This window comes from Podarcis cretensis, assembly GCF_951804945.1.
Source record: "Podarcis cretensis genome assembly, chromosome: 17".
NCBI classification, from domain to species: Eukaryota; Metazoa; Chordata; class Lepidosauria; order Squamata; family Lacertidae; genus Podarcis; species Podarcis cretensis.
Genome location: NC_137187.1, coordinates 9,581,576 through 9,606,313, shown reverse-complemented (window position 1 = coordinate 9,606,313; position 24,738 = coordinate 9,581,576). Strand labels below are relative to the sequence as shown.

Genomic DNA, 24,738 nt, shown 5'->3' with positions numbered 1-24,738 from the left:
CGACGCTCATCTCGCTTTATTGGCTGAGGGAGCCGGCATACAGCATGACTAAGCCACTTCTGGTGAACCAGAGCAGCACATGGAAACACAGTTTACCTTCCCGCCGGAGCGGTACCTATTTATCTACTTGCACTGGCGTGCTTTTGAACTGCTAGGTTGGCAGGAGCAGGGACCGAGCAACGGGAGCTCACCCCGTCGCGGGGATTCGAACTGCCGACCTTCCGACTGGCAAGCCCAAGACTCAGTGGTTTAACCCACAGCGCCACCTGTGTCCCTTTATCCCTATTATATTTGGTATTAAAATGTCTACATGGCCTCCTGACACGGCTGGCCTGCATATGACTTGAAGTCTGAAGTTCCTACTTCCGGGTCGGCGCCATCGCCGAATGGCGGACTCCCTCCGAGCTCCGGAGGGAGTCGGCTGGGTAGGGGTCGGGTCCTGCCGTGCCGGCGACGCGGGGACCCTCAAAAACCATGGGCGGAGATGCCCATGGACTTGGTGACTCGGCGGGCACCGTTTGCACCCCCCCGACCCGCGAAGGAGCCTTTTTAAAGGCTGCGGAGCGGGTGACGGGGGGGTGTGGTGCTGTGAGTCCAATGCTTCCCCTGCCCAGAGAAGCCGCATGCCATTCGGCGGAGAGCAACGACTTCTTCTTTGAAAATTTCGGATTTGGACTAAAAGGAACAACCCGTGAGTAAATTGATTGGACTTAAAAGGGAAATTTGATCTTTGAATTTGGAGCGAGCGGGGGGAGTGCAAAAAGGAAGTCCGCCCCCCCCCTGTTGTAGATGGCTCAACGCAAGGATTTGACAACTAAGATCGAGAGATGAACTTGTTTACCTGAAAAAATTTTTTAACTTCACGAAGGGAAATTACAATAATTGTGCTGGAGGAGAAGACTGATTTGTGGGAACTAAAGTGCAACCCCCCCGGGAACCGGGAACGATCCGCTATGAGAGACTGGTGAAGAGACACAGAAACTTTGACAGCTGTCAAAGTAGCTGTCAAAGCAGGAAAATAAAAGAGAACTTTGTTACGATGGCTTTGCTGGTTAGATTTGTTACAATTTGGACATAAATTATTGGAAATAAAGGCAACAAGTTATTTGACTTTTGGGTCTGATTTTGAAAGAAATTAAGTTACCATATTCCCTCTAGAGGGAGGCTGGGACATTGCAACAGTAGCAGCAAGTGGAAAAATACTATGAATTTGAGCAGGATCTGTTATCTCTTGGGAAAGCTGCAAAAACGAAGCATTATTTTGTCTACAGAGGTTTCTATACTAAAGGAGACAATGGATTTATCTATTGAAGAAAGGAAGGGACTTGACGCAAGTTATGTTCCTGAATAACAAAAGCCTCTGTGGAGAACAAGAAGTTTCTGAATTAGAAGGTTTCTGCAGCAGAACAGGAAAAAGCAACCTGAGGAATAAGAGCTGGACCAAATTTGAAGCCGGAGTATTTGGAACATCCAGACTTTAAAAGGACCAAGAAATAGAATTTAAGTTAGACTCTTAAACATAGAGGTCTGGATGGAAGAACAATGACTTTTTCTGAGAGTTTTTTCGAGATTGGACTTTCTGAAATTAAAAGCTATCAAAAGACGGCAAAGTGGAGTTGAGATATAGACGTGGATACACCAGGCTGGCAGTAGACAATGGATGAACTTTGGGGATTGGAACCGGGGAATGGGGGGGGCGGAGATTTGGAATCCAAAGGCTGTAAAATTATATATTATTTCTTTCTTTTCTTTTTTCATGTTTGTTGTTTGAAAATAGGGGAATTCGTGGAAGGGAAATGGGGTCGATCTTAGGGAATTATATAAAATATAAGGAGAAATGGTTCATTAAGATAAATAAGATAAATTAATTTGGAATAAATGGGTTATTTAAAATTACAAATAAGGTTTTAAAATTTGGGGTAAGAATCTGTGGAATCAATTTAAGGGAAATGGAATACAAGAGGGGGAGGGGGGGAGTCCGGGAAAGATGCCACTGAAACCAAGTGTAAATCATATCTGTTTTTTCTTTCTTTCTTGCTATCTTTCCTTTTTATTCTGGAAAATTTTTAATAAATATTATTAAAAAAAAAAAAAAGTCTGAAGTTCCTAGTTAGTTTTCTCGGTCGGAAAAAGTGGAAGCTGGAGTTTCTGTCAAACACACAATATCCTATTGTCTGCATAACCAAAGTTTGCTTTAACAGAGGATACAGTTTGAGAAAGAGAGACTCTCCTGGCTGCTCTTGCAAAGCTGATTGTGATGACGTTTTTTAAAAGAGCTTTCTTTCCTTAGGTCAAGTACTGAGCTAAGGTGCATTTGGAGAGAAGCAATGTGAAGCTAGGAAATTGCCGTAAAACTAGTTTTCCAGCTATTTAAATAGTTTTGAAACACTTTCACTTCATCGTCCTATTAAAATGTAAAGATACCCATCAGCAGAATGTATTGTTCAGGCTTTTTGCTGAAGAACACATCTCCTCTTTATTTGAAAGCTAGTCTCCTCTGAGTTTATTGTTTGTTCCCAGCAAGCTCATGTAGGTAATTTTAATATGTAACCTGAAAGCTGACTCATGTCTTCCAAACCAGGATATATATCTAAGCATTCCATGCCAGAAACATGGGGAGCTGTGCACTGTATTTCTCAGCAATGTAGCCCATAAGGCAAACACAGCTTTAACTAATCACCAGAAGTCTCTACCTGTATGCTTGCTTGTGCATATTGTCCGTAAGTAGGGACACTGTTGCAAGTTCAGCAACCTGAAACAACCTGCACCAGGGTTTCCCAAACGCCAGCTGTTGTTGGACTATAACTCTCATCATCCCTAGCTAACAGGATCAGTGGTCAAGGATGATGGCAACTAGAGTCCAACTACAGCTGGAGACCCAAGTTTGGGAAACCCAGCCCTACACTGAGAGAGCATCCCATTCCTTTCTGACAATAAGTATCCCATGGCACACTTATAATCCATCCACATCTGCATATGCTGTGTACATGCAGGATTGAACATCACCACGTCCTAAAATAAGTAAGATGCAGGAAAAGATTATGCAATGTTAAATATTTATCTAATGTGCAATAAATTCTCCCTCTAATAGTTGTGCCTTCCAAGGTAAGTCCACAGTCCTTACTTCTGCGTTCATTCTTCTGGTTTCTGGGAACAAGGTTCAAGCTGAATTTCTACCAATTTCCTCAGGTGTAAGTCCTACTGACTGTGATCAGATGAGGTTAGTGCCTGTAAGACTGCACAGCCTAGAACTTAAGATTTTGTGGGTCAGATTTCCCTTCATCACTTTATGATGTTGCTTTTTTGTTCTTAAAAAAAAATTGATTAGTTTTTGCTAAATGCAATGTTTTAGGGTGAAAGGAAACCAAATCTAGCCATTCCTGAAAATCACCAATGGGACCAACATTCTGAAGTCCCCAGAATTCAAAAATATCAGCGGTAAATACATTAATTGTGCTGTCAGAAGCTGTCATTAGTTTTGCTCAAGGGGATTCGGAATATGCATCGGAGTTCAGAATATCAGGGTGATTTACAGGCAGAAAAAAGGTTTTAACTTTGCAAGGTATCTTCAATATCTCACACTTTTAAGATGGGGTTAATTTCCCTCTTGCCAAAACAAAGCCAGTTTTGCAAACGTTGCTTCAGGCAAAAAGATCAAGCTTTCATCTTTTTTTTTTTCTTAACTGCTGCATACGTTTTCTTTTTTTCATAATGGGAACATGATTGAGGAGAAGGAGAAAAGACTGGAAGAACAGGAACGCAAAGGAAAACATTTTTCTAGAGTCAGCAGCTAGCAATGCTTCACAAATGCTGTGCCCTATTAAGATGGCAATTTATAGCACAACCAAACAGCTGCCTCCCATGCGCCCAGATGGCACATCATGGAAGAGTCCCAGGACAATGATGTATAATTTTCTCCAGAAGAGCATCGCATCACACACACACAGGCAGTGTTTACATGTCACACTAAAACATGGCTTAGCGCACATGTTAGCAACCCATGGCCCAACTGGGTGCCCACCACCAATTAAATTCTCTGCCTGAGGGGAAGCACAATTGTGATCGGAGTCACACCAGTGCAGTTTCCTCCCCATGGAAATCATGTTTCTCTCAGCCCACCAAACAGCTGGGAGGAAGGCATGTGAAGAGTAATACTCAAACAGCTGTTTTGAAGGCTGTGATGGGGAGGGATGGGCGTTGAGAGATGACTCTCCCTTGTGCCTTCCTCCCCATCACAATGGAGTCTGTGTGTGTAGGAGTGTGTGCTAGGGATAGGAGAAAAAGTCTGTTCAGTACACATTTCAAGGTTTGCTTATCAAATTTGCAATTTTCAAAGCAATATGTGAAGTGAAGCACAGCTAGCCTTCAAAGTTCAATTTTCTCTGAATGTTGCAATGCAGTTCTCCAGCTAGGTAATGTGTAGAAAAATGCATATGCTACTCTAAAGTGTGCATATATACTGAAACAATGCGTTGTATTAGGGAATATTGCTTTGGGGAAATGTGTATATTAGACAAAACTGCATCCCAAACTTTTTTTTTTATTAGGAGACTTTCATACTAAAATACTGATGAATTTTCATGCCCACTTTAAACAACAATTTTGCTTTGTAAACTGGAAATGTGAAGAACTGAATATAAGATTGGCAATATGGTAATATTAGAGAAACCAAATTTACTCACCCTGGCATGTGTGTGTTATTGGCTCTGCCCATAGCTGGATTTGGCCACTGGCATGAGTTGCTTCCCACCAACACATGTGGTTCTCCGTGGCAAAAAGGACATCTGGTTTAGCAGACATGCATGTGCAGGAACAAGCTACAATAAGCCTCAGGCTCTCCTCTGGTCAGGGGAATTTTGGAAGTGTTTGGTTTGTGTTTGGTTACCCATGATTTTTTGGATTGTCTACAGCAACAAACTGTCACTCACACTAACTATGATTAATTTCAGTTGAGTCAACTCCGAGACGTGGCTTCTAAGGATGGCTTTGTGAAATTAGTCATAGTTAGCGTTATCTAACTACGGCTAGCGTTTTCGGGATGCGGGTGGCGCTGTGGGTAAAACCTCAGTGCCTAGGACTTGCTGATCGTAAGGTTGGCGGTTCGAATCTCCGCGGCGGGGTGAGCTCCCGTCGTTCGGTCCCAGCTCCTGCCCACCTAGCAGTTCGAAAGCACCCCTAAGTGCAAGTAGATAAATAGGTACCGCTTTATAGCGGGAAGGTAAATGGTGTTCCCGTGTGCTGCGCTGGTGCTGGCTCGCCAGCTGCAGCTTCGTCATGCTGGCCACGTGACCCGGAAGTGTCTTCGGACGGCGCTGGCTCCCGGCCTCTTGAGCGAGATGAGCACGCAACCCTAGAGTCGGACACGACTGGCCCGTACGGGCAGGGGTACCTTTACCTTTAGCGTTAGTCACAATATTAGGGCCAGAAGAAACAGCAAATTGCAAACTATAGGTGGTAGATAAAGAATGTCAGATAGTTGGGGACTTTCAACTGCTATTAAACTATTAAGTTGAATTGTCAATGAGTAGGATCTGGTTTTTGGGAGCAGAAAGGGTGTTACAGTTATAGACTGCTGTTGTCACAGAATATGTCAACTCATGCAATGGACTGTTTTATCAGTTTAATTATGTTTTGAGTGGTGTTTTGCTGTACTATGGTTGCAAAGCTAATCCCATTTACCCAAGAGTAAGAACATTGGATTCTACAGGACTTACTTTTGAATAGACATTGTTAGGATTGAGCTGTGAGGCTTCTTAAGCCTAAACATGTTTACTTGGGAGTAAACCCCACAGGACACAATAGGATTTGCTTCTGAGTAAACATGCCTAGGATTACATAGTAAATATTGCAGCCTTGATAAAACAGATTTAGGTGGTGGTGGTGGTGAACACTTGGAATGTTAAAATCCAGTAGACCAAGACTAAACAAACAGTACAATAAGGCCAACCTTAATTACCTCTTCATAGACATGAAAGTCAACAAACATTTCTAGAAGGTGGGACAGAATCAGCCAAGGGGTTAGGCCTCTCTGGGGAGTGTCAATCACTCAAGGGGAGGGGGCACATGATTTGCTTCCACAAGCTCTCAAACTTTGGAAACTTATAAATATCTAAAGGCATCTGGGAGTGAAGCAGATTTTTCTCCCTGTGTACTTAGGAAGTTCTTCCTAAGATGGAAATTTCATATAGCCATAGCGTAAAGTTCCAAAGATGAGCAATCATGACAGAAAAGGTCCATGTTTCCATGAGTAAAGGGGCCTTTTCTACAGATCTTGGCATGAGGAGAGAAGTAAGGGAGCAAGTGCTCCTTCAGTGATCACTAATTGATGGCTTTTTGACCTTAGATTCTTAGTGACCATTTTTACTGATGTCACCTCACTAAAGAGACAGGAAAGTAGGAAACAACTGTACTAGATTCAGCAATACCCTACCTGTGTCACTTGGCAGTGGGACATACAAATGTCTCCCTCCCTTTTCATACCATATGCCAAGCGTGAAGAACCTGTGGTCCTCCATATGTTATTGGACTCCAGGTCCCATCAGCCCCAGCCAACATGAGCAGTGGTCATGATTAATGGGTGTTAGAGGTCAACAACATGTGGAATATGACAGAACATGTGTGGCTCTTCATTCCTGATATATCTGATAATGGATCCTCCACAACTTTTATAAGGTTGGGGTCAGATTCATGTTATTTCAGTGAGTTGACGGTGGCATGAAACTGACATCGTTGCCCATGGCGGGGGCTCTCATCATCTTTGTGCCCATTGTTTGCATATTAAGTGGTGCTTCAAAAGCCCATAATACCTATTTCATTAGAGAATGAAAGCTCTACGAAACCTTCTTCAACTTTTGGATAGAACTGTCATCTGTCTCTGGTCTCCACAACCACATCTGGTATGAAACGTTAGGATTTTTAGGTCCTCTTGGATGCTTGAGAATTTGATGTGAGCTGATCTGCCATTTCTGGACTTATAATGCTGACCAATTTCAGTGGCAATCCTAACTCCATTTACCTGAGAGTAAGCACCATCAAATTCAACAGGACTTGTGAGGAGACATGGTTAGGATTGTGTGGTTATGTTTTTCACATTTCCCAGATCTTCCAATTAAGTTTCAATAGCAAACATAAGAATGGAAACATCTGAAAGCAGCAATAGACTGGAAACTGACTAATTTGCCGATCTGTAGTTACTCTCCAAAGCCAATTGATCCAAATATGGTGCCTATTACTAGTCTGGCCACTGGAAGTGAAAATCCTCCTTAATTGGGCCATTAGCGGCTGAATGAAACTTGTTAATATTAATCCAAATTTTAAAAATGTTATTTCAATAGTGGCATGCTGAATGAGGTCAGGAATAAGCCATGCAGCAGCAACAGAGCAATATATTTATTAGAACTAACCAACTCACAAGCTGTATTTTGAGTTTCACAGAAGCTAGCTAATTTGCTGCTTTTAATTGTTTCTTATAAAAGCATTATGCTACTGGAGGTTGGGAGGTCTTTAGAATTCTACGCAAGGGCTGCCTATAAAAGGGCAGCTCTGCTGGGAAAAGTGACCCTATGAATCAGGCCTCTCCAATTTAGTACAACTCTCACCAGCACCAACCTGCATGGCCAATGATCAAGGATGAGGTCAAAACATCTAGAGGGCACCTGGTTAGGGAAGGCTGCTAAAATAAGTACTCAGTAAGTGCTATTCATTCTTGCCGATTCCAGTTTTGTTTCACACACATTTTTCCCCCCATTAGTGCTAGACTGGAATTATATAATTGTCTGGATTCAGGAAGCAAGTCAATCTACTGGTCAAAACTTAAGTGAACCATTTGTTACTTGGCAACCTGAAGACTCCACCTGTACGTTTAAATTCACCACAGCTTTCTCCCATTTATTTCCCCCCTGGTCCTTATATCCACACATTTCACATTTCACCTGCTGAAGCCAGCAGGACTCTCTGTGAGCAGGGGCAAAGACAGGCCTTGGAACTCTGGCTAATGACAAATGGACAGCTGTAAGGGGGAATTTTGGGGTGACAACTCCATTTGACAGTTTGTACTGTAGACTTTCCCAGCAGACATAATCAGAGAAGTTGCCCTCTTCTTCATACACATTTTTTATATGCATGTGTGCTTCTGGCCCTCCCATGATTCGCCCATGAAAATGGCAGGAGAGAACTGTATGCCAGGATACTGCCCCAAATTACATCCCACTATTTTACAGGTTAACAGGGTTGCAAACAGATTTTTTTCTGAAAACAACTAAACCAGGAATGAGCACTGAAGTTCCACTAGACTTCCAGAAGTGACATTTATGCCATGCAGAAGATCACATAAAATACAAAAATTTATCAGTAAGGGAACATCAAGAAAACTGGAAAGTGAACATTAAACATCAACATCATCATTTAGGATTCCCTGAATCCTTTGACTGTTTGAATTTAAATTTGCAATGTAAAACTTAATAAAAATGATTTGTCAAAAAAGAAAACCGGAAAGTGCTGTCAGAATGTAGCCCAAATCAGATTTCTCTCCCACACACATATGTGTTTCAGACCCTGACCCTATTAATGAAGGGGAGACCTGCACTCCAAAACACCCCCCCACAAACTCCCTGAGAGCCATTAAGGTATTTTGTGAAGTCATTTGACTCTCATCATGCAACGCTCCAGACAATACCATAGTGAGAGAGACCACTTTGAAAGATCCAAGATGGCCCAACTCGGATCAATATTGTTCTCAAAACAAGCTACCAGCCATACGTGCATTTGCATATTATAAACATATTCCAAAAGTGAGATGTAACATTAAAATGTGAGATCTTTATTTATTGCAAACTGAGAACACTTTTGATAGGAATGTGAGGCACCAGATAAAATTGTGAGCAGATTGCCAGTTGGCCACCCCTGATTTAAATAATATGTAGGCTTGATTCTACATTGATTTGACAACCATGAAGAAGAAGAAAACCCTTTGGCAACTATGCCAATACTTCCAAGTAGGGTTCTAGTTAGTTGCAAGCCCTAAAAACCAGTATTGCCCAAACTTGGGTCTCCAGCTGTTTTTGGACTACAACTCCCATCATCCCTAGCTAGCAAGATCAGTGATCAGTTAAACCGATGAGAGCACAAGAGGCAACTTATATCTGAGGATATAGGTACACATCTATTTTAGTAAGCTGAGAATGGCTGAAGAAGTTCTGTGCTGGTGCATCCTTCCTGAAGCTCAGAAAACAGGCCGTGATGGTATGGAAGGAGGTGGTAGAGGCAGCAATGATGTTGCATGTGATAATGCAAAATGGCAAGGAAAGAGCAGCTGCCTTTCCCTCTAGGCACTCCTAAACAGATGAAGAACGGTGCTTGAGATGAAAGCACGGCTCTGCTCTCCATACGCCACTCCATGTGATGTTTGCAGGAGAGTAATCGCCTCTGTGGACAAAAATCTAAACACACACACACACACACACACACACACACACACACACAAACTGCATCCACCAGAACTTAATATTCATGCCTGGGCTTGTTTTTGTTGCAGCCGTGATTCCCCTTCAAGGACTTACAAGTGGGCAGAGTACAGTTCCCACCCAGCTCCTGGCATAGCAAGCCAGACAAAGGATTGCTGTATAGAATTCAACTTCTACCCTCAGGTCCTCCCACCGCCCATAGTCTTGCAGACAAATAAATGAGCAGACTATCTTTCATCCTCAGTGCATCGTCTGAGACTTCTATTTGCCTGCCTACATCATGCAAGAAACTCTCTCTTGTCTAGAGGAGCCGCCCACCTCTCCCGCCTCCCGACAGTCCACAGGTAAAGGATCTGTATGATGCTGTCTCCTAAGGGAAGAGGAACTAGCCTCCTCCTCTCTTCCAGGGGAAGACATCCACACCTAGGCTTGCCACCTGGAGATCATTTGCATTTAAACATACGAGGGGAGGCAGCTGAGGCTCCTTCTGCCTGTTTGGGAGCTGCGGCTGCTTCACCCCACGCAGCATCAGCAAATTGAAAAGCTTGAGCTTTGAGCATCGCTCCTGGAGGCAAGTGGGCAAAATGAATCCATACAGCCTTTCTGTATGTATCTGTGGGCCACAACTTGCCAAAGCTAAATGGGGGGGGGGCGCTCAACAGAATTTTCACTGCACCCCAAAGCTGCAGGGGGAAAAACATACATTAGTCAAACATGCACAGGTGTGCTTAACTGGCATGGTCGTTGCAGGTCTCAGAATCCAGTTTTTCCAGGCCCATAATTAGGACTACCTTCGACTTTTCTACCTGTGGTTCAAAGGTCTGTTTCCTAACCCTTCCCAGTTAAGGCTCCGGCTGACCTTTAAACACCACCAGCCTTTCAATGACCAGATTAGAATGGCTTTGCTCTGTGTTGGTATAAACAGGTTTTTACAAGTTTTTACCTTGCATTTTCTTCCCATTGTCCCGAGTACACCGGCCAGGAGGCAGCTAACAAATGCTTAAACTGATAATAAATGAAAAATAGGACTTGTTTTATATCACTTTAATTAAGGCCGGTGTGCATGCGGCGGTGTTTTCAAGTTGCCGGCCCAAAGACTTTCTGCTCTGAATGGCGCTACACATGAGAAAGCCCTGCATCAATGTGCCCCACTTGGGGTGCTTGGCTGACGGAAGTAACTCTGCCCTCCAGCCTGGCTTGTTTTTCTTCTTTCCTCCAATTTTCAGATGCAGTTCTCAACATCTAATGAAGACTAGTGGGAATGAGGGAAAGTAGGGCAAATTCATATGCCTGCTAGCTCTAAGTATGGTTATGTTTGGAAGGGAGTGGGAGAATCTAGTAAGAGCAGCTTAGAGTAGGCAGAAGGAGGTGGGAGAATGAGAAGGGCTCTGGATAACAACAAGGGGAAGACCCAGTTGTAAGAAACACAGGGATGCCTCCAAAAATGGCAGCCCCATCTGAAATTCACCCTCCTCTCTAACACAGTGCACAGAACAACTTATCTGGCATTCAACTGAAGTACTTCTCCACCCACATCAGTGACTGACAGCCAATAAGGAGGACTGGGGCAGGGAATGGAGAAATAAATAGCAGATGGATGGAGCAAGCTTGTTTTCTGCTTCTCGGGATGGTAGGACCCAAACCAGTGGCTGCAAGGGAGGAGATTCCGATTGAACATCAGGAACTTTCTGATGGTAAAAGCTGTTTGAAAGTGGAATGGACTCCCTTGGAAAGTGGTGGACTCTCCTTCCGGGGAGGATTTTAATGGCCATCTGTCATGGATGCTTTAGCTGAGATTTCTGCATTAAAGGAGGTTGGATTTTATGACCCTCAAGGTCCCTTCCAACTCTACAAGCTTATGATTCTATAATTATTTGAGTTTACAAGTAATTCTCATTGTAGAAAAAGGAAAGAAGGAAGTGAGCACATACGAAGTGCCTGTTGGATCAAGTCAATCAATGGCTCATCTCATTCAGCATCCTCAGTGTAACCAACCAGATGCCTGGGGAAACATGGAACTTCTGTTTACAGTGGCAGCCCTGGGTTGATTATGATGTCCAGTTTTGCCCAGAGGAAACAGAAAGAGTGCATGCCCTTAGTGTATCTAGGGACTGGAGGCTACTTCAGTCATTATTCAAACTGCAAACTTTAGGCAATTAATTAACTAGATTAATTAAGACACTTTTGATAAATAAAAAAGTTGCTCCCAGTTCATTTGTTTTTAGTAAAAGTCTACATAAAGCCTTTAATACAAAGTCTGCTAGAAATATACACAACTGACAACCTCTGATAGGTGTACGCTCCACATTCTCTAACATGGGGAGACTGTGTGATAAGCTGGCATCTTCAATGGCTGATCAACAAAAAATGGAAGTAGTATGCTCTTTTTTTCAGAGTGATTAATTTTTTTTTTAATGTAACCTTTATGCAGATCTAACTGATTAAAACATACAATTAATCAGTTAAGGTTTTTAATTGAGTGACAGCCATAGAAAATACATGTATAGCATTTGGAAAAACAAGGATCTTCTCTCTGTGTCTTCAAGTCCATGCCTCAGCGCAAACTTGTGTATATCTGTTTGTATATAATTTTTTCTTATTGCCCATCACTCAAGGTTGTTTGAGGGGAGGCGGTTCATAGTTACCTTTGGCTAACTATGGGTTGTATCTAACAAAGTCACTGCATGAGTGGATTGACTTCTGCTAGCACAATGGAATTTCATCTCCCTTGCCTCCCTCTGTGCCCTCCTAAATTTCTCTGGGTGTCCCCTCACCCCTTTGTGAGGAAGAGGAAGTTCCATTGTGGAAGCTGTTACACTCATGCAATTATTAATTTAATGTTGCTCAGTATATGCAGCAGTTCCTCAACTCATCATGGAAGAATCCTCCCTCTCAGTTAATTGGGCCTTTGTAATTCTCGTCTCTTTCTCTCCTACACAGAAATATTCCCAAATGCAGAGCTTCAAAGGAAAGCTGTAGGGCAACATTAAGAATACAGGAGCGTGAGGCAGAAAATGCTGACTTGTGGGACAAATCTATGCTGGGTTTTCTGGAGCAGGCCCACAAAACGAGTGGGGTGAAAATGGATGCTAAGTGGGATGTAGCACTCCCAGGGATGCTAGGAAACTGCCATGCATGCTCCAGGGCATCTGGTGTGACTGTGGATTTGGTGAAAACACCAAACCAAACCAAACCAAGCCTCAGAGGATACCACCCCCCAAAAAAAACTCTGGTACAGCCAACAGTCCATGAAAACACTGAACCATAGCTGATTTTCTGTTGTCAAACAGGTCTGAAATAATCAGGATTCTCCAGGGATTTCCCCCAGCTGCATTTTACCCCCCCCCAAAAAAAGAAAGAAATCCATTGGGTGGAAACCCATATTTCTGTTGCTCCTGCTAGCTAGATAAGAAGCAAAATAGCAAAATAAAATCATAGTGCATGTAAAGCCGATTTGCAGAGATTAAATGTGTTACACAGATGTTCAAGCCTCTTCCACCTTCCTAATGAAAAGATAATTGGAGAGAAATCACCGTGACCTAAAATTTCGAGCAACTTACGTTTTCATCTCCCACCTCGGTCAAAGAAGGCCAGATTGACAGCACCGGAGGCAGAAGGTCTCAGCATGTCCACAGAGGCCGTGGACCAAAAGGAAAGAAATACAGCTGCCCTGAAATACCCCTTACCTCACAGAACCAACCCTTTGGGCCTAAACATTTAAGGGACAACACCAGAGGGCGGAAAAGAAAGAGGGAGCTGACACTTAAATATTGCACCCATGCTGAAAATTGCTGGCACAACCCTGTGTTTAAAAATGCATTCTCTACATTGGGTCCCTACAGCTTTCTGGGCATAATTCAAAAATGATAACTGTGGTTTTTAAAGAGCTTAATCTCTATGTGCTACAAAAGCCCTTCTCCCCTGCACTCCTTCAGGCTGCTTCAGACAGAAGCCTAACTTATTTCAGCCACATGCCAAGCACATGCCACAAAGGAAGTCACTGCAACAATCCTCAGTGGTTGCCCATAACTGAAGGTCTCCCTTCTCTCAGCCCAGAATTACTGTATGCCATTTCATTTGGGAAATGAAGGGAATCTGTTGTTTCTTTATTTAAAATGCAAGTTACTAGCCCCTATGACCAGGTGTGGGAAATCTTTGGCCCTCCAGATGTTGCTGAACTACAACTCCATCACCCCTGGCTACTGTCCATGCTTGCTTGGGCTGGTTGGAGTTGTAGCTGGAAGGCCAAAAGTGCCCCACACTTGCCTTATGGAAACAAGGAAATGCTGAAGTTTTGTGGGCAATGCCAGGTGGGATCTCTGAAGTTGCTAAGCAAAATATCCAGTAGTCAAAGGGCGGGGGCACAGGGGAGGGCCATTTCTTTCTTGTCCAGCTTGTGAACTTCCAAATCCATCTGGATGTCTCTCGCTGGAAACAGAACGGTGGACAAGATGGACCTGGGTCTGATCCATCAAGACATGTTTTTGAGCTCTTAGTACAGCAAAACAGATGCCTCGCTGTAGCACTGACCACTGGAAAAGCACAAAGCTAGGCAGAAGTACAAGCTGAGCCCTTGCAAAGTTGAGGCTGGAGCTGCATTTCCTCAGGGGGCACGGAGAGCTGCCTCTTCCCATTAAGTCAAGGCTGGCTAGAGCTTCCCTTCTGGTCTGTCTGGGTCTCTCCCTGCCCGCTTCTTCGTTGCTTGGCATGGTGTCAGGCTGCCAGTACAGTTCAGCTGTGCCCCGCTCATGCCTGTACCCAGAGACAATGACCCACTTTCCTTTACTCTTCCTCCTCCTCGTCTACTGCGTGCCTGCCAATCAGGAGGAGGGGAGGAGCAATGTGGGTTGGACAGGAAGAGGATAAAACCATAACGAAAGATGCTGTGATGGAGAGGAAGGGGGTGGCAACTGTGGACCGATGGGGAAAGGAAGGGGGCAGGGGAGAATGGCAGAATGGCACAGCTAGAGGGATGGAGTAGGAAGCTGAGAGAGAAGGGGGGGAATATGGGTGGGGGTACAGTATGAGTTTTGATTTGCCAGACCAACTAGCAGTCCTCTGTTGCCTATGATTGGCATTCTACTAACCTGTGTTTGGAGAAATAGGAATCCTGATTGACTAGTTGGATTCTTAACATATACTTAAGTGGAAATCCAAGACTGATTCTCTTCTAACAACTGGTTGCAAGAGCCGGCAGCCGGCACAAGCACAAGTGGTGGTTAGAGTGGCTGCCGCCGACATTTTCCTGAAATTCACTGAAAGCAAAATTTGAGAGCAAATGTGGGAGCTCCTCCTTGGATAAAATATTAAGGGAATTCTGAGGGAAACCAAAGGGTTTCACACGTCCCCAGGTTGTCACCCGGTTTTACTGAAAGCAACATTCGAAACAAATCTGGAGAGTCTTTTTTGCCCAGCCAAAAACGCCTGAGAAATTTTAGGTGAAACCAAAAAGTGCTTGATAAATTTCCTGCAGCATGATGGGATGGAGGGTCCACATATCTTCAGGCTGCCATTCTTCAGGGCGAATCTTCTGATGAATTTCAAGGAAAGCAAAATTAGTTTTGACAAGTCTTCTTGGATTTTCTGGCAGGGCGGGGGGTGTCCAGACATCCCAGTGGTACTGATGGAAATAAACTCAGAAGAAAATCTTCATTTTGAGTGCCAGTGTCCAATGAGGCGATTAGAAACAGAGTCAATGTGGGAATTTGTGTAGACACAGTAAAGGAATCTGCTACCTGGACAGTGGCTAGGGGCACTGCCAGTCTGTTGCTATTTTACAGGTGGCAAACTCAGGTTGTGTAACTGAAATGAATTTGGTGCTCTTACACAAGAAGCCAGCAATGACCCAGATGTTTTGTAAACAGAAAGTGACATGGAAATGCACTGGAACATGTGAGATAACAATTGCTTGATGTGGTGTCAAATGAAAAACAAACAGAATGGCAGCTGATGCCATATAAACTCCCCATAAATGAACAAAATCGGGATGAATGCTCAATAAACAGGTTGTCTGGAAGTGTTTTATGGCCGTTGGTCTGATTTCCTTCCTTCCAAGTTTTTCTTCTTCTGATTTTTCAAAACGTAACATAAACATTTTCTCCCTTTGCTACGGATCTGTCTCATCATGTGCTTCTGCAATGAATGCCCTCCCACCTTCAAAAACTGCACAGAAGGCGGCCTGAGGGGCAGAGAAAGGAGGGAGAGAACAGAGAAGTGCTGGATAGGATTTAATGGCCTTAATCAAAAACTTTCTCCCCATCCTCCAATCAGCTTCCTGCGGCTATGATATTATTAGACAGAATGCAAGGAATAGCGTGATTATGAAGCTATCCCACCACATATGTCACTGGGAGAAGGAAAATGGGAGAGAAGGATGAAGGCCCCTCCATCAGCTAAGCACAATATGGGTGGGATTTAAAATGCTCCCTTTGGAATTGGGAATCTGATAGGAAGGCAAGGAAACAAGACAGCACAAAGTTCTGTACATACCAGCCATCCCAAGGTCCTAGCTGTGCAGACAGGCAGACGGCCCGGCCTACCATAGGCTGCAACTCTATTCACACTTACCTGGGAGTAAGCCCCACTGGGAAAAGTGGGACTTATTTCTGAATAAACCTGCACTGTACTGTATTGCACACACTGTACTGCAAGGCAACATGTGAAAGGAGCAGGGAAGCTGTACGATTGTGGGATAGGGATGGCAGAGGATGAAAACGAGAATGGATAAATGCAGGTTACTGCTTCCTGAAAGCTGAAACAAAGCAGACTGAGATATTCAGTGAAACTTAAGGGATGGGACAAAGGGGATAGGAATGAAAAGCTGAGTGGTTGATCTAGAGCAATTTTTTTACAAGATTTGGTATATCTCTGGGCTTGTGGTTCTCAGACAGCACTGCCTCTCCATACTATACGGCAAACTGCTTCTGAACAAGAAGGAAGTTTCAAAAGAAGATGTGAAGGTCCGAATTTGGAAAAGAAACCCAGTTAAAACATCTCACTTGGTTCTCTGGACACCAGGCCTGTGAAAGAGCACCACCAGACATACAAGCCTACGCATATTTCCCCCTCAGAAAATGAAAATGAAAGAAAACTACAAATGGATTTGTAGCCTATTCTTCCCATATCCTTGGAACCCAACATAATGGCCTGGGGAATAAAATTACGCTGTTCTGAGGCCTAGTTCTTGCTGAAGTGGTGAGCCTTTGAGCGGGCTCCGCTTCTTCAGACAGAAAGACTTGAGGGGAGCTCTGTGGTGCAATTGAAAACATCCCTCTTCAACAATGAAGAGAAGGCAGAATGGCAAATGTGCTTCTGCATCACATCTTATATAGTGATGATGATGATGATATTTATTTAATTTGCATACCGCCCTATATCGGCAGGTCTCAGGGAGGTTGCAACATTAAATCACAATATAAAAACACAAAATACATAATTAAAATAAAAACTAAAACAACCCGATAAAAAAACCCTCCACAACACATTTTAAAAAGGCATTGGATGTCAATCAGTCTAAGGCCTTTGTAAAGAGGAACGTTTTTGCCTGGTGCCTAAAGGTGTATAATGGAGACGTCATCAGTATTACTATCTCGTAATGATCTGTACACCCTGCAGCAGCATGGTAAGACTGGGTGGGGTTTACTGAGCGGGGAATTATACTTGCTCCTGAACCGCTTCCTTAAAGGGTTTCCTCTTTCAGACCCCCCCATATTACCTTCTTTATAGTCTCAACCCTCCTCCCTACACACACGTCACTGTACACATCCAAACACTGCCTCAGCTAAAGAAAAGGGAAATAACAGGATGGCAGTGCTAAACATGGTGGGCTACTATCCCACTCTTTGCAAAACAGTTGGATGTTCTGTGGACTGGTGGAAAGGCAGAAACACAAAATGGCAACAACTGGAGAGACGGAGAAAACACAAAACGGCAATGACTGAATGAGGACGGTGTCTGGCTGCCCCATAAAAAGCAAATGAACGAAGCATCGCAATTCCAGAGTTAACACCCCACCTGGAAGCACCCTGACTAAAAACTCCTTCCCAGCAAAAGGAGAAGAAAAATCCCTGCAGATAGAAAGCAAGGATGTCAAGAAGAAAGGTCCCACTCTGGCCTTCCCCTCCCCACCATGTTCATTATTCACTGGAAGCTTTTCACTGTCAGAGAGCATTCAATAATGTGAGCACCTGCCTCCAGTCTGGAGGGACGTAACCCAGACAGAATTTTGCCACTTCAGCAAGCACAAGTCCACTGGCAAAGTCAGAAGTTGAAAATGCCATTTGCACACTGTCTGAACTTTGCAAAGATGGGAAAGCAGCAAAGTTAAAAAAACAAAAAACACCTTGCCTGATGCAGCGGACTGCTGGTGGCAGTCATAGTAACTTTCACAGCAGACAGCATAGTCCGTGATACTGAAAGGAAGCTCCAGGAAAGCAAGGGAAACACCTCGTGAACATGGCCTGAAAAGTACTAAATAGTAACAGGCTGTAACAGAGGCTTGCAAATGAAATAAAAATAGCTGTCTTGGTCATTTAAGGAGAAGCACAGACTTCAATTGTATCTAAGAACAGCACCTGTTTTCTTGTGAATACCCTCTTGGATCATATATTTTCGTGTAATACTGGAGTTTACTTGCAAGTTACAACTAGTTTTGCTTATAAACACTGAGAATGCTATATAAATAACAGTAACAATAAGTTTCACAACCTTATTTAGAAACTGGATATTACAATTGTGCTTGCTTTTACTGAATTTTGAAAATATGAAAACATTGGTATTTTGGAAACAACGTATGTTTGTTTTTTAATGCAGTTTTATGGAATCTGCAAGTGAAATAGGAACATCAGAGCTAAAAAGAAATTTGCATTTTTTAAAAAGTACCTCCCCATTCTGCTGGGAAAGTTCTAGATTCCATTCCCTCACAAGGTAAGAATCATGATTACTCAGGGCAGGGTTTGTTTGTTTTATAATAGTGGTGCCTCTCTGGGTATAACCTGGCTATTAGACAAAACTACTATTTAGGGATGAACTAGGCATTATACAAGTCATTTTGGGTAGCAACGCTGAAATTGATTCCCCCCCACTCCCTCCATATGACAAGATCAACTTGCCTCATGTCAAGTTATGGCAGAAGAGCAACAAACTCAATGTGGGTTGCTGTTTTGTTGTTGTTTTTTGTAGCAGCCCCTGTTCCAGATAATGGGGATTTCTGCCTTTTAGCTTTGGTGCCTTTGCTTAACAACAATACAAACCACCCAAACCCCCTCTGCATCTAGTAAACCAACGGCAGCACCCACACATTAGGAAGAAAGGTGTAGGAGAATCCCTCCCTGATGTGCTCCTTTATTGCATGTAAGAAAGTTATCTATATCATCTATCTATCTATCTATCATCTATCTATCATCTATCTATCTATCTATCTATCTATCATCTATCTATCTATCTATCTATCTATCTATCTATCTATCATCTATCTATCTATCTATCTCTATCATCTGTCTATCCATCTATGTGGAAGAGCATTCAATAACATGACCATCGTGCACACATACCTTGTATTCTGAAGTGGAAAAGACTACATCACCCAAGACTACCAGTTCATTCATCATACTGTATAGACCAGCTTTCAACAGAGTTTCAGTTCTCGAGAGCAGAAATGCTAATGCCCCAAATCTCTTGAGAACCAGGATTCTGAGAAACCACAGAACGTTCAGAGCCTTTGTGCTTGAAGAAGGAGTAACTGTTGAAACATGGTGTACAGTGGTGCCCCGCAAGACGAACGCCTGGCAAGACGGAAAACCCGCTAGACGAAAGGGTTTTCCGTTTTGGAGGCGCTTCGCAAAACGAATTTCCCTATGGGCTTGCTTCGCAAGACGAAAATGTCTTGCGAGTTCCTGCGGGTTTTTTCCCCTTTTTTCCCCCTTTTCCTAAGCCGCTAAGCCGCTTATCAGCTGATCCGCTGATAAGCCGCTTAACAGCTGATCGCTAAAAGCCGCTAAACCACTAATAGCGCTAATCCGCTAAGCTGTCAATGGGCTTGCTTCGCAAGACGAAAAAACCGCTATACGAAGAGCCTCACAGAACGGATTAATTTCGTCTTGCGAGGCACCACTATACATGTGTGCATTGATTAAATCACAGTACAATAGGAGATCCTGACGCATGGTCATGTGGTCACATCAACATTCCCCCTTCTGCTGTGATTTACTGTAATCAATGGGCTCATGTTCCGGTGGTAACTCTTTTTTTAAAAAGGGGGAAAGACATGAACTGAAAACTGCATATATCTAGCAGTTTAACAAAGTCCAGAAACCGACAACAGAAGAACAGTGGTCGCTATTGCATCAGTGCCACTCCAGCCGGGGGCAGGGGTGCGTGTTAGGAAAGAACCTAAAATACTCTGAGAAACTGTGATGGGGAGAGTTTTGTAAGGTTTTCTTCAATGCTGCTGTACACCAAGGGAATCCTCTTTTTAGCCCCTGGAAGCAACTTTTCAGTTTTTGTGCAACTACAGAATTTCTCTGCGGCATTTCTCCATGAAGAGGGGCAATCTTCTTTGGAAGTCAAAATATATAAAGTTATAAGGACACTTTATGAACATGGTAGAAGCAAAAATCCAACCAACGGGAAAGAGAAGGAGATTGTGCCAACCATGCCAGGGGACATCCTTTTTGGCCCACCGCTGTATAAACACAGGGTAGGTTTATCTTCCAAGTCAGCACTCACAAGTCAGCTGAGAAGACAATCCAAATCAAGAGTGCACTTGTGAGTGTTACCATACTGCAGTTTCAACAAGCTCCGAGAAAGGAGCTTAAGATGATCACAGCTCTAACAAATGTAAACAAATCATTGATCATAAACATCCACAGTTTATCTCTAATCATGCTTACGAAATATTTGGCGAGCGAAGTAATGCTTTTGGTTTAACACACTCACTTGGCATTCTGTGTGTACGTCTGTTTATTTGTCACTCCTTTTGTAATGCTCTGTTGAATACTGAGATATAGGAATGAAATTTAGTAGGCACATGAAGGGCAGAATTCCACACGTCAAGTTGAAATACCGTCTCATTTTCAAAGGAAGGAAGAAAATGCAAAGTGTAACACAATATTCCTTAAAGACTGAAAGATTAATATAAAAGTTGCTCTGCTTGTTCAAGATACCATTTTATGTTTCACGTTCAAAAACCCCTGCTTGACCTAACACACACACACACACACACACACACACACACACACGTATTCAATAAGACACATTGTCAGGTGCTGGTGTGGTTGCTCGAGAGTAAACAGGCAAGACTCTGACCTGTCTTTTACAGGCTTTATTCTTAGTGCAAACTATTTACAGTGAAGAGCGTTGTAAGTTCCTGTCTGGCCCAATCGCTAGCAGAATCTGGGAGTGGTCGGTCTTTGTACCTCCCCCAGCATAACAGTCGCGTGACCCCCAGCCTTCTCCTCCCCTCCCTGCGCCGAAACCCACAGACTGGGCGCTGGCAAAGGGATACTTCCCTCCTCTCCGGCTTGCTCAGGGTCAGTGTTGAGGCTCTCCCTAGCATCCCCTGGTCCCTGCACCTCCTCTCCACTGGAGGTGGGGCTTTCCTCCTCACCGGAGGAATATTTTCAGAGCTTCCCTATAACACAACTGCCCTTCCACCTCTCGCCTCTGAGCTGATGGCAGTTCCCTGACACACATAGACTACAATGTAAATGTAAAATACGCTCCAGTGTAATATTTCCCTTATTATTAACATTTGTATTTGTATTTTTATTACTATTATTATTACTATTATTTTATCTGACTGAGACCTCAGATTGTAAATTGGTGCATAGATTCAGGGCTAAATTCAATAAGTCAAGTGTGAGTCCCAGCACTGGAAAAACAAATCAGAGAGTAGTACAACATCTGAAGTAAGGCAGGTCCTGAACATTGCGCTTTACTAAAATATTATGTAGAAAATTGAGAACTGCATTGCAGAATAGATAATGCTCATACAGACAAGACTTTTGAGTCCCAAAACAGCCTGCTAGATACCTCTAGAAGCTAACATGCATGCAGGAACCAACGGGAAATACTTTGTTGTCAAATGATCTGAAAAGTCATGTCCTACGTCTCTCAGCTACTCCTAGGTGTGCACCTGATGAGGCAGATGCAACAACGGAGAGGCCAGCCCCCCAACCTCAGCTTATGTATCTTCCCCACTTGAGCTGCACACAAGCAGGCAAAGACTGTTTCTGCATGGAACCTGCTTTTGCTCCTCCCTCTTCCATCCTCCCTTGGTCCTGGGAGACAGTGGAGAAGGAGAGGTGGGTGCAGGAGGAGGAGGTGCGGAAGTCCTTGACTCTCCACCAGCCTGACCTATCTCTCCTTCCTTCTGCACACCTATTCTTCACTCTCCAATCCTGCAGCTTCTCCTGCCTCTGCCTCTCATCTCCTGGCTGTTCCAGGCTCCCTCAAATCACTGATCCCTTCTTCCAAGCCAGTTTCCAACTTCTCTTAGTGCCCACTCATCAGTATCTAGCCACCATTCCTCAATGTCCAGCCAGTCCATAACACCTGGCCATCAAAGGTATACCACATTTGAACACAGAGAGGTCCCTAGGGACATATTTTTGGCTGGCCTAGCTTTCATGAACCCAGTTGCTTCAAGAAGATCTGAACTAGCAGCAAGCACCACATTTTATGGCATGAAAGATACACTTCTTCATACAACACACAATTCCCCAGTGGGATTCAGTATCGCTATATGTTCCGTTTACTGTTGTGTCAGCCACTGACAGAAAATTGATTTTAAAAATCGTTGGGAAAGGATGAAATTCACAGAGCACAGGCCTATCAATCACATATAGCCATGACAGCTTTAAATGGCATATCCATATTCAGAGACAGTTGACCTCTGCTTACAATGCACTGAGGACAAACAACAAGAGAAGGCCATCACCTTTGTGGTCCCCTGTGAGTAGGGACTGATGGATGAGTCTTCATTTGGTCAGTGTGGATTTCACATGTGACTGACAGGAAGCCTATTCTGTGCATTTTGACAAGCATGTGCAAGTTTTGAATCCATCCAGAATTATTTCAGGAAAACGACGTGTTTCTTTTACAGGTTTTAGGTGCTTGGTGTGGCCACAAAGCACATCAGCTTCAAGAACACTTCAAGAAGATCTGAAGCACCTTGAACACAGGCTTGAAAATGCCCCTTGGTCTGAGAGCGACAGTATATGAGGACATGTCATTCGCCCCACAGAAATTTTATGGGGCAAAAGATGGCTGCTCAATATGCAACAGCTGCCGCATTGAAGCATGCAAAATGAAAAGAAAATAAGTGGCACATGTGCAGAGCTACTGTTCTCACAAGTCCTGTGTCCTATTTCAGTGTCAAAATCGCTCCTTCCTCAGCAAACTGGCAATTATTTTCAGCAATGGTACTGTCGATCTATACATTATAATCCAGCATTAGATCTAAAATGCTGGATTAAGTTTCTAAAATAAAGTAGGGAGGGGCAGCCAGAATTTTAATTTGGGCTATTGTAAAAAAGTAAAAAAATAAAAATCCCTGTCGTCTTATGTATTAGTGTACCCATAAAATAATTTAATTTACTTGTTGCCATAGAAACCCATATAATAAATTAATTAAAAACCCAGTCTGTTTTTTGTTTGTTTTTTTAAATGATGGTGTGGAAAAAAAGAGCATAGGCTGAGATCTAGGTGAGCCAAAACAGGAAGGATGAAACCAGTGGGCAAATAGAGAGAATACAGAAAATGAACATAAAACAGGATTTTGTTGCGGGAGGAGAGAGAGAGAGAGAGAGATGAGAGGATTTACAGAGACTATAAAGCTGTGGAGGGAGGGTAATAAAGGGGAAGGAAGAGCCACTCGGGAAGAGAAGTAATGAGAAAAAGATTGGATTAATGAACTTTGAAGGACTGGAAGGGGGCAGTGGGAACATACAGCAGCTGAGAATATTTGGTATACAACATATAAATATATTTACATGCAAAAACTCACCAGCCTACTTGGAGGCCTTTTTCAATTAAGTTAATAGGAGACGGTTTGCCAGTGGCAAATTATTATGGTAAGAAATTCCTTTCTGTTACCAAGGGACTTGTTTTGCGTCTTTAAAAATATATATGCACAGAGGTTTATTTTAAAATGGGTGATTGAAACCGTCGTCTCGACGTTTTCGATGCCTTGCAATTTTCCCAGAGCTCCTTAGCTCTTAAGACCATGGGCTAAGAAAAGGGCAAAGCTGTTTCATTAGAAGGGTAGCATTTTTCAGCACAGCGGTGGCAGGGGAAGTACATCTAAGCATCAGGAATGCTACGCAGAAGGAATTTGGAAGTTTGCGGCAGACCAATAGTTGTGATTATTTGGGCTGTAATCCTACACATAATCGGTTGGCTTACATGTAGGGTTGAATCTATGCTGTGATCCCATAGGTAGATTGGGGGGGGGGAGAATAGTGAAGGGCCACAAACTTCACCTCCCTAATAATTGTTTTAAAAGGCATGGTTTTTTTAGCCCTTGTGGCTGTGTAATGCATGTGGGCAATGCATGCTTTAAATATCATTAGCCAGAAGGGTGAATAAGGAGGCAGAGTGGTGTGGTGGTTAGTGTATCAAGTGCAAATAATAATAATAATAATAATAATAATAATAATAGTAATAATAGAATTGGACACCCCAATTTTCATTGGAGAAATGTTGGAGGGTATGTCGCCAGCTAAGCTTACTGGGTGGCACTGGGCCACTCTCCCAGCCACACTTACCTGAAGCAATTGTTAGGATGATAAAATGGGGGCAGCAGCTTCTTATGAAGAAGGGTAGGACACAAATGGACTAAATCAGGGTTTCCTAACCTTGCATCCCCAGCTGCTCTTGGACTACAACTCCCATCATCCTTAGCTAGCAGGACCAGTGGTCAGGGATGATGGGAAATGTAGTCCAGAAATAGCTGGGAACCCAAGTTTGGGAAACCCTTGACTAAATGCTAAGATACCCAAATAATGAGTCTTCCATCTCTTCTGCAGCTCCTTAGCTAGCACAAATTATGTGAGACAATTGATCAATTTGCATAATTTGAGTCACGCTGGGATTCCTAGAGGGTCTATTTTTACTGTGTTTTATCCCTGCCTGTCAATATTGTATCCGACACTGTGTTTTTCTGTTGGTTTTAACTATGTGTCATTATGACGGCAGTCAGCATGGTGCTTCGTAAAAAGGGCAGGATGAAATATGTTTCAGCTTTACTTGAGTGTGGAATTTGGCTAACCTGAAAGCA

At 43.3% G+C, this 24,738-nt stretch overlaps 1 protein-coding gene across 3 annotated transcripts in view; it reads right to left on the bottom strand.

Annotated features, from left to right (window-relative positions):
• Positions 1 to 24,738, bottom strand: part of LOC307206250 (ephrin type-B receptor 5) — a 164,076-nt gene that overhangs the window by 47,807 nt on the left and 91,531 nt on the right. The window lies entirely within an intron of this gene.